Here is a 10,526-nt window from a genome sequence, read left to right as displayed (position 1 = left end):
TGTCATTCTTGTAGGGTGGAGCATCTCGGTTGCAAGGGGAGTGTAGTCTGTCCCAGTTCATGGTTGACCTACCATAAGCAATGAAGGAAAAAATATTAGAATTAAATGACAAGTTGAAAGTGAATTTTATAGTCTGCAGGGACCTGGAAACCGGGGTACATTGTCTCTCACCAAAACAAGAGGGTGTAGTATGGGAAAATTTTGTGCTTTTTGGTTCTCAGAGCAAGTACAGGATACCTCTAGATGCAAATCCCAAGTTTCCAAGTGAGAGCCCTGTAAGAACGTTGTAACTTTTGTTGTGCATTATTAAAACCTTTTTTGTATGGTGCCAGTCATTTTCTCCACCAACCCATTTGTCTGTGTCTGATGATAAGGGGAACACAGGCTTCTTGTACTCTCCAGTTGCTCACAGAAGCCGTAATTGACCTGAAATAAAAGCATGCAACCGCAATACATAAAAAGGCATTTTTTTAAACCAAAAACATTTCATCCACAAACCTTATTTGATCAGTCAAATCCTTTTTGGTGCTCTGAAAAATCCAGAATATGCTCACTTACCTCTTTGGCCTTTTTTGGACCGAAGAGGATAAACTTTGTAAACCATCACACAGATGTACTGGTCCCTTTTTGGGGGGCTTCCGCTGTCCAATGAAGTCCATTCCCACTAGGGATGAGGGGGATACTCGTTATAAACGATTTTCTGTTACAGATAATGCATTTTTGCCAGATACAAGTATGAAACAAGCACGTTTCGTCATTACCCGTATTTGTGTTTGAAGAAAATACTCATTATGTATTCACTCTTCATGCTTTATGATTGGCCAGTCACACACAGCGACTGCCTCTACCAAGACCTACTCTGCAAGCGGCAGACACAGAGGACCTCAGCGGTGCCTCATTCACGTACAAGGTGTAATTGGGAAGTTTAAAACCGCTCACCCTTTGTCACAATCCACTTTATTGCTTGATGCTGCACAAGGGTGGCATCAAGCATTCTGCATCTATGGCTGGCATAAGTGGGCTAAAATATTACACTCCTCTCAATATGTTGCATTATGCACCTTGCAATCTTAAACTTGTTTCATAAAATACACTGTGTTTTTAACAAGACAGCGGGCACAATCATGCATCAGCCACTGACTGTGTTTATTTTTCATCTGCTTGCTTGTTGGTGATATAAAGTCAGTTGGAAAACTGCTTGTAGTATTGAACGCGGTGCTTTTGAGAAAAATGCAGTTAACAAGAGTGACATATTATTTCGCTTTTTGCCATGTTTGAATGAATCACCAACTTCACACAGCTCATGAAAAAAAGCTAATGAATGAAGTATCATTGATCACTTACACACACATGCACACACACACATAATTCACATATAGCTGAATAATAAACAATACATATAGTAACCGCATCTACTTCCGGTTTATCCCCCACCCATTTCAAGTACAGATACAGATAAAGATAATTTAGATGGGTCAACAGATACAGATAGTGGTGTACTCGCTCATCCCTTGTTCCCACTAACTGAAATGGCTCTGTGACCTACATGTAATGCAGGGGTGCTCACACTTTTTCAGCATGCGAGCTACTTTTAAAATGACCGAGTCAAAATGATCTACCCACTACAAAAATGCAAAACATCTATTTATTTTCAAATGTATTGAGGATTATTTGTACGTACAATGTATGTTGATGTACCTTACATAACCAAATGAGCCAATATTGCAAAACACACATAATTAACTATTAACATTTTTTGTAATTACTTTGATGACTTGCACTGAATTGAATCAGCCAGGGATGCATAGTCCGGACAGTAGCTGCTGATAGCCAGCCTCAAGCACACTTCCAAATGTTTATCAGTCATGGATAATATCCGTATCACAATATCCGTATAATATTCCATATCCGTATGGAAGTGATATGTTTTTTGCCTTTTTACTTGGTCCAGCTTCTTCACTCATTTTAGTGACCATAAACTTTAGCGAGGGCTTAAAATCTCGCAATTCGCCGACTAGCTTAGCACTTTGCATCGTTGTTTACGCATGAGCGGTGACCTAAAGGTCAAAATTCAGTTGTCTTCTGATTGGTTGTCCTGTATGTCAATCAAGTAACAGGGACGGATGATAGGCTGACATCGTAAGTTCTGCTGCACTTAGAGACGTTGTTTGATTTGATTGGTCACCCGAAGGGCAACATTCAGTTGTCATCTGAATGGCTGCCCTGTATATCAATCAAGTGACGGCATTGATGCTGGGATGATATTTTTGTAATGTCACGCCGCGATCGACCAGCGATCGACCAGTACCACCTCCGCGATCGACCGGTAGCTCGCGATCGACTTAATGAGCACCCCTGATGTAATGCATGTAGTTAAAAAAAAATGATATGACTTTTTCTTTGTTGTTTTGTTTTTGTGCTGGCATTCTGGACATTCAGAAAAATAAAGAAATGTATTTTGCATTTGATTTGTTTAGCCCTCAGATGCAGAGACAAAGGAGTCTTAATTGTGGTCTCACACAGAGCAGCAGCAATGTGAAAACAACGAGGGAATGCAAAGGGTTTGCAGAAAGAATGATCTGGTGTCTTCCTGCTGTTAAGATCACCCTGAGCTTGGTCTCACTGCTTCCCCCCTCGTGGATTCAGGCGACCTAAAACAAAAAAAGGATCAAAAGGGAAGTAATTATACAATCTATAAAACAGAATGGAAAAGGTGGAAAAGGTGGTCACTTGTTTGGTGACACACACACACATTTAGATTCAGATGTTTAGATGTATTACTGTGTTCCAGGCCAATAAAAATGATGTATGATGGAGTCAGGTGTCTTTTAGACACCACAGTGATCTTAATGAGGACTCGCATGAAAGTGATGGAACAGTGCGGGTCTCTATTTCCACAACCTTGGCCAGGTTTGTCTCACTTTTGCAATGTCTCTATGTATTATGCATGTTGCCATCTATACAGTACAACCATTTGTATATATTTTTTTATGTTAACAATGGTAAATGTTTAGTGCTACACTGTGTATTATATAAAAAAAAAAAAAAACACAGTGGAATCTTTCATCAATCAGTTCCATTGCCGCACAGTGTGTGAGTGGTTAGCATGTTGGCCACGCAGTCAGGAGATTGGAGGTCCTGGGTTAAAATCTTCACTGGTCTGTGTGCAGATTGCATGTTCTCCCTGTGCATGCGTGGGTTTTCTCTGGGGACTCCGTTTTCCTCCCACATTCCAAAAACATGCATGTTAGGTTAATTGGCGACTCCAAATTGCCCATAGGTATGAATGTGAGTGTAAATGATTGTTTGTCTATATGTGCCTTGCAATTGCAATTGGTATACCCCATCTCTTGCCCGAAGTCAGCTGTGATTCCAGCATTCTTCCGCGACCCTAGTGAGGATAAGTAGTATATAAAATGGTTGGAGGAATAGGATTCCCTAGCCGGAATCTGTCTGGTGTCACAACCCACACAACCAGAGTAAGTGATGGTTCCATGGATGCTTTGTGTGAACACTCAACTAGTTTGTCAGGTGCACTGTTAATAAACATATTGATAAAATGGTTATGCATAATGTTATCCAGCTATCCAGCTGCCACTGCTGGACTAGAAAGCCTGCTGAACCAAAACCCTTGGACTGCACACTGTCTTCAACCTTGCCATCTTCACTTATGTTTGCATACTGCTGCCTGTGGCTACCAGTGCTCAGTTCTCAGATAAACCTCCCATTAACTCCAGCTAGAATGCCACTGAAATACTTGCCATTGCGGGAAACTCCATTAGGAGACACTGTGCATCCCATTCGGTAAATCGTTTGACGCTGGCTGAACAGAGCTTGAGTGAGATAAGCTCACATTTCAGAATTCCCTGACTTCTTGCACACTTCTGACAGCACTTGAGGTTAAATGGCTTGCAGGGGGTTTCTTCAGGTGGCGAGAGTGATGCAAACTAAAGACACTAGGTCAGGGGTACCCACTCTTTTTTAAGTCCCAAAGATCTACCTCCTACTATAAACACAGACAATAGACAATGCACAGATAAAATGGCCAGGAAAACAATCACCATCGATTTACTCTATCATCCTGCAAGTGTGGCTTGGCCCACACATGGCAGCATTAATTACCATTGTAGTAATCCATTGATTACCATTCCAGTAAATTGATAAACAATAATCTGGTCATTGTTTTCATGATTATATGGCACCACATAAATTCTTCTATTCTGATATTATTTTGGTTTAGAAAAAACTTATAGAATTTAAATAAATTTTTATTGTATTTCACAATATTTGTGTGATACAGCGTATTGGGCAGCTGTGCTACTTACAATATAAGAATGTTGTTCATATTCAGTGGTACACAGACAGTGGTAACAGTCACCTGCATTGACTGGCCACAACATTAGGTACAATTGCACAGTGGCACAAGAGCGGCATCAATCATCTTGCACGCATGGCTAACATAAGCGTGTTATATATTACACCCCTCTCGATATGTTGAGGATGCACCTTGCAATCTTAAAATGTTTTCATAACATACACGGTGCATTTCACAAGACAGCAGGCAGGATTGTGCATCAGTCAATGAAGGTGTTTGTTTTTTTTTCGTCTGATTGTTTCGGCTGGTTTGGCTAGTAATATGAAGTCAGTTGTCAATTTCAGACTAAAAATAATGTGAAAATAACGTACAGATTAAAACCCTACCCATTTCCTGTTCAACCACACCATTTTACAGCTCTTGCCACGCCCGCTCCGACTATGGATACGGATAATTTACATGGGTGAACAGATACAGAGACGCAAAAATGCATTCCGTACCAGAGAATATCCATCTCATCCCTACGATCTTGCACTGTTAAACAATTTAAAAAAAATTCCAAAATCCATATGGTGATCTGAATCGTCTCCCAAATGTAATCCATTTTACCATATCCCATTTCTGACATTTCCTGAAAATTTCATCCAAATCCATTCAGAGCTTTTCAAGTTGTTTTGAACGCTTATTTTGTGGGGCCTGCTGCACTTGGTGGAGGGAATGAACTTATAAGTCTTAAGTATTTTGGCCTTAAATGCTTTTTGGTTTTTACTCAACAAACTCAAAAGGTTTTGGTAAAAAAACCCAAAGCAAAACAAAAAGGCCTGTCCAAAAATCCCTGCATTTTCCAAACAGAAGTAACACACAAGCTAATGAATTCATGTTAGCACAAGGCTAACCGTAGCCTGAAGCTAACAAGCAACCCATTTGCACCAGGACTTAGTATGAAAGTTACCACAACCCCATTGTTGAATAACATGTTAACAGAACTTGTAACTTAAGCACCTTTGAATAAACATCGGTGTGCTGAGCAGTCAGGTGCTGCTTTACATTTGATACCTTTTAGCTTTTTGACGGACATTACATGCACAATAGGCAGATACGCCAAGCATTTTGAACGTCTGACAGACCACCCACAACATTTTTTTCTTGCCATGTTGTAGTCATCAAAGAACCATGTTAGCTCGTTATCGTCATGAACAAAGGGGGTGTCAACAAAATCATCATCAATCACTGATGTGGTGCAACTGCAATTGTCCAATGTGAAATCAACAGTGACTACATCTGAGAGCAGTGCATTGCTCATCCTTCCGTCAGACTCATAACATTTTCTTTTTGCTTGAAGTGTTGTATTTCATGGAATAATATAATATGACATTTTATAGTGCTAGGACTCAGGCCAAGGAACCATTTTCAGTAGCTCTTAATTTCTTTTCAGCGAATGACATTTTTTTTTTAGATTAGATGTCATTCTCTTGGTTAGGTTTTCTACAATAAGTAGAAATGATTATACGTGTGGCTAGAAATGCCAGGGCCAGGGCTTTTTATATTTCCTGTGATTAGTTTGTTTTTCCCCAAACAAATAAAAAATAATTAGATATTAATTGTGTTCAAACTAGAGCTTCCATTAAAATTAATTGCAAAAAAAAAACATGTTACAAAAATGAATGGATTTACAGTGCCTGAGTTGCTGGCACACCAACACGCAGGAGGAATTGAAAGACCAGAATGTTCAGCTAACAACAAAACTGCATGTATGTGGTTTCAATGTCTGCAAAGAAAAAGAACAGTAAAGGCAGAAACTCAAGGACTTTATCTATGAAGAAGATGCTTTCACTTATAATACGTTATTCTCCTGAAAGGGTTACAAAGAGCGTGATATGGCAAGCATAAATTAAAGCTGTTAAACCAATGTATGTATTAAAATAATATCTCATTTGTTCTGTTTTGGTTTATAAGAAACATCTGCAAGAAAATATCATATTTTAGTATATTTCATGGTGACAGAGCACAACATTCACATAAAAATGTATATATATTTATAAATGTTCGATTTGGACTTTGTATGAATAAATAAAATAGTCAAAGGTTTTGAAAAATATATTTTGACATTTTTACTTGTCCATCTCACATTTTCAGTGTGATTAACAATGCTTAAACTTTTTTTTCCAGCTTTTCTGTGCAAACACAAACAACAAAGGAAAAATTATATTATATTGTGAATAGAATAGAATAGAATAGAATATATTGATTAGAAAAAAACAAATCAGTAGAAAGCCACGTATCACTACGCCATATTTCTGATTTTAAATCAGTGTCGCCTTTGTTATTGTTTAAATTTTGACAAAAAAAAATTAGAAATAATCTGGAAATACTCTGAAGTTCACATTGTGCATCAATACAAAAACGTACCATTGGGAATGGGAGGAGAACCTTTATTACTCTATCATGTGGGGCATACTATGGCCGACTCCATGACTTTATGCAGTGTTAAGGTAATGTCTCAATGTATTTTGCTTCCATTACAGCGTCCTTTTGGCCAAAATACTACATATGACTTGTACTACCACAAAATTATTAATTAATTTCTGAAATGCAATATAGCGAGGGAGCGACAATCGATCTGCAATATTGCGAGGTACGACTGTGGCTCCAAATTAATATTGATGTGATGGCATCATTCTGGTATCCCTTTCAGGAGAATCACCCTAATGCCTCGTATTGATGCAACATACTTTGACATAGTGTGGCATGCCTGCGTCTCGTGATGTGTCAAGTATGATCGAAGTCACTCAACTTGCAGACCTAAAGCTCTCTGGAGTTTTTCCACCAGTCGAATATTCAACCTTTTTGATTTTTAAGACCAGTCATGTTCAGCATTCCAATAGTGGGCCAACCAAATGTGGTGCATATTCTCATCATACATGTCCCGCTTCTCATTTAAATATAGGCATAACGCAAACACGAGTCTAAGAAGGGGACAAAGGAACTGTGATTTTGTTGGCTACTGCTAGGACAGAGAGACTCTTAATCAAATGCTAAGGGGACGAGAGCAGTGCCACAAGGCAGCCAACTGTGTCAAGGCCTGATATTATAATTTTAAAAAATCATAAGCAGTACTAGGCTGCTTCTCATGCTCCACTGGTCTCCCTGATAATATGCCACTGGCTGTGTCATTGGCAGCTGCATGTGCCAGTTATCAATTAGTCCATATTGCCTAGGATAATTAAATGTTCTTATTGTCATTGTCCATGTTTTGTGTTTCAGTTCGTATTGGCTTGTTCCCTGATAGATATGCATGAAACAAACATCACCAGTCATTCTATTCTTCATAAAAGCAGTGTGCTTTTAGCAGCAGAAGACAGTGTGCGCCTTTCCTCCCCTGCAGAGGGTGCAGTGGCTCTTTCATTGCTTTTTCTATTGCCTGTTAATTGGTTTGAACTCTGTGAAGCACCCTAACTTTAATAGTTTATATTTGAAACTGAATCCAATATGCCAAGATTCAACATAGGAAATCTCAGCATGACACTGGAAAATACATCCCAAAGGATATGTCTGGTATAAAGAAATGGACGGGAATTCTCTGACGTCTCCTAAAGCAATGGTTACAATTAAAGGTTAATCATTTCTGGGGGTTATAGTTTCAAACCACATGAGGTGGCAGTAAAAACATTGTAAAAAGTTATTCACGGGTTGTGTCTCCCAGTATTTTGCAGTTAACACAACTGCACCCAAAATATACTGGCACACACAAGAGCACTCACCCTTTCACTAATGCATATCCATTTGTCTGTGTAAACGCAAGGTGAACAGTGCAACTGGAACTCAAAGTGCTTTGTTGTGCTGAGGGACTTGTGTTACCACCTTGCAAGACATTCATATTTCCCCGTAAGGACCTTAACTGAATTGCTATTTCATTCGCTTTTGGTGGCCTTTTTTTTTTCTCCCCATGATGACCGTTTTTTTCCCCCTGGGAGGTGTAAAAATAAACAAAGTGCTCTCTGGTCTGCTTTGCCTTTTGTGGCAAGAGCACACAGGCGGCCATATGAATCCCACTCCTTTCTTGAGTCGTATAAAACAACAAAACCCACAAATGATGAAATTTTAATTATAGTAAGAAAATGTCAGCTGTAACAGCCAGTCAAAGGAAGCACACCAGGCTTCACATATATGAATAATGATTCTTTTATTATTATACTGAGGAGAATATTGACATTTTCAGCGGTGTTTAAGCATGCACAGTACTGTAGATGTACAGCGGGGAAAATAAGTATTGAACACTTCAACATTTCTCTCAAAAAACATATTTCTAATCGAGCTATTGACATGAAATTTTCACCAGATGTCGGCATCAACCCAAGTAATGCACACATACAAAGAAATCCAAACATTTATGTCCATAAATTAAGTTATGTGTAATAAAGTGAAATGGCACAGGGAATAAGTATTGAACACGCGTACTGAAATTTATTTAATACTTAGTGCAAAAACCTTTGTTGGTGATTACAGCCTCAAGACGCCTCCTGTATGGAGAAACCAGTCGAATACATTGCTCAGGTGTGATTTTGGCCCATTCATCCACACAAACTGCCTTCAAATCTTCAAGGTTCTGGGGGTCTCTTCTGTGAACCCGGATCTTCAGTTCTTTCCAAAGATTTTCAATTGGATTCAAGTCTGGTGATTGACTGGGCCATTCTAGCAGCTTTATTTTCTTTTTCTTCAACCAGTTGGTTGGGATCGTTGTCTTGCTGAAAGATCCACCCTCTTTTCATCTTCAGCAGCCTGGCAGATGACAGCAGATTCTGATCAAGAATGTCTCGATACTTTTCTCCAGTCATTATTCCTTCAATGATATGAAGTCTACCAGTACCACATGCTGAAAAACAGCCCCACGCCATGATGCTCCCACCTCCAAACTTGACTGTTGGTATGGTGTTTTGGGGGTGATGTGCAGTGCCATTTTTCCTCCAAACATGTTGTGTCTTATGACATCCGAAGAGTTCAATTTTGGTCTCATCTGACCAGAGTATGTTCTCCCAGAATGTCATGGGTTTATCCAAATGTTGTGTCGCAAACTCCAAACGAGCTTCAACATGCTTCCTCTTCAAAAATGGAGTCTTGCGTGGTGTGCGTGCATGGAGGCCATGGCGGTTGAGTGCATTACTTATTGTTTTCTTTGAAACAACGGTACCTGCTGATTCCAGGTCTTTCTGAAGCTCTCCACGAGTGGTCCTGGGCTGTTGGAGAACCCTTCTGATGATTGTTTTGACTCCTCTGTCTGAAATCTTGCGAGGAGCACCTGGCCGTGGCTGGTTTATGGTAATGCCGTGTTCTTTCCACTTCCGGATGATGGCCCCAATGGTACTCACTGGAACTTTCAGAAGTTTAGAAATGCGCCTGTAACCAATGCCTTCAGTGTGTTTTGCAACAATAAGGCTGCGTAGGTCTTTGGACAGCTCTTTGCTTTTACCCATCATGCAATGCTTCTTGTCTAACACCTTGCTGGTGAGAAACCTTTTTAAAAGGCATTAATCAGGACTAAACCAGCTGATATTACATTGCACTAATAGGGGACAGGTTAACCTTCTAAATACTGACAAACTCCAGCTGCTTTCTTGGCTTTCCAGACCTTTTTACCCCTCCTTTTCTTCATGTGTTCAATACTTATTCCCTGTGCCATTTCACTTTATTACACATAACTTAATTTATGAACATAAATGTTTGGATTTCTTTGTATGTGTGCATTACTTGGGTTGATGCCGACATCTGGTGAAAATTTCATGTCAATAGCTTGATTAGAAATATGTTTTTTGAGAGAAATGTTGACGTGTTCAATACTTATTTTCCCCGCTGTAGATTTGCATTTGCCACTTATCCTCAAGAGCGCTATGGTGGGGCTGGAACACATTTTAGCTGACATGAGCAAAAAGGATATTAACTCATTCATTCATTCATTTTCTACCACTTATCCTCACGAGGGTGCTGGAGCCTATCCCAGCTGTCTTCGGGCGAGAGGCGGGGTACACCCTGGACTGGTCGCCAGCCAATTACAGGGCACATATAGACAACCATTCACACTCACATTCATACCTATGGACAATTTGGAGTCGCCAATTAACCTAGCATGTTTTTGGAATGTGGGAGGAAACCGGAGTACCCGGAGAAAGGATATTAACTCAATGTCCACAAAATTAGGCACATCTACTCATAATTT

General features: G+C 39.6%; 1 long non-coding RNA gene across 1 annotated transcript; it reads right to left on the bottom strand.

Annotated features, from left to right (window-relative positions):
- Positions 1–363: 363 nt before the first annotated feature.
- LOC131135435 (uncharacterized) lies at positions 364–2,630 on the bottom strand. Its single transcript, XR_009131592.1, has 3 exons — positions 2,520–2,630; positions 559–664; positions 364–426 (listed from the first exon to the last, which is right to left on the bottom strand). It is a non-coding gene; the product is annotated as an uncharacterized LOC131135435 (long non-coding RNA).
- Positions 2,631–10,526: the final 7,896 nt, after the last annotated feature.

This window comes from Doryrhamphus excisus, chromosome 9 (genome assembly GCF_030265055.1).
Source record: "Doryrhamphus excisus isolate RoL2022-K1 chromosome 9, RoL_Dexc_1.0, whole genome shotgun sequence".
Taxonomy (NCBI): Eukaryota; Metazoa; Chordata; class Actinopteri; order Syngnathiformes; family Syngnathidae; genus Doryrhamphus; species Doryrhamphus excisus.
This window is presented reverse-complemented; position numbering and strand designations above follow the sequence as displayed.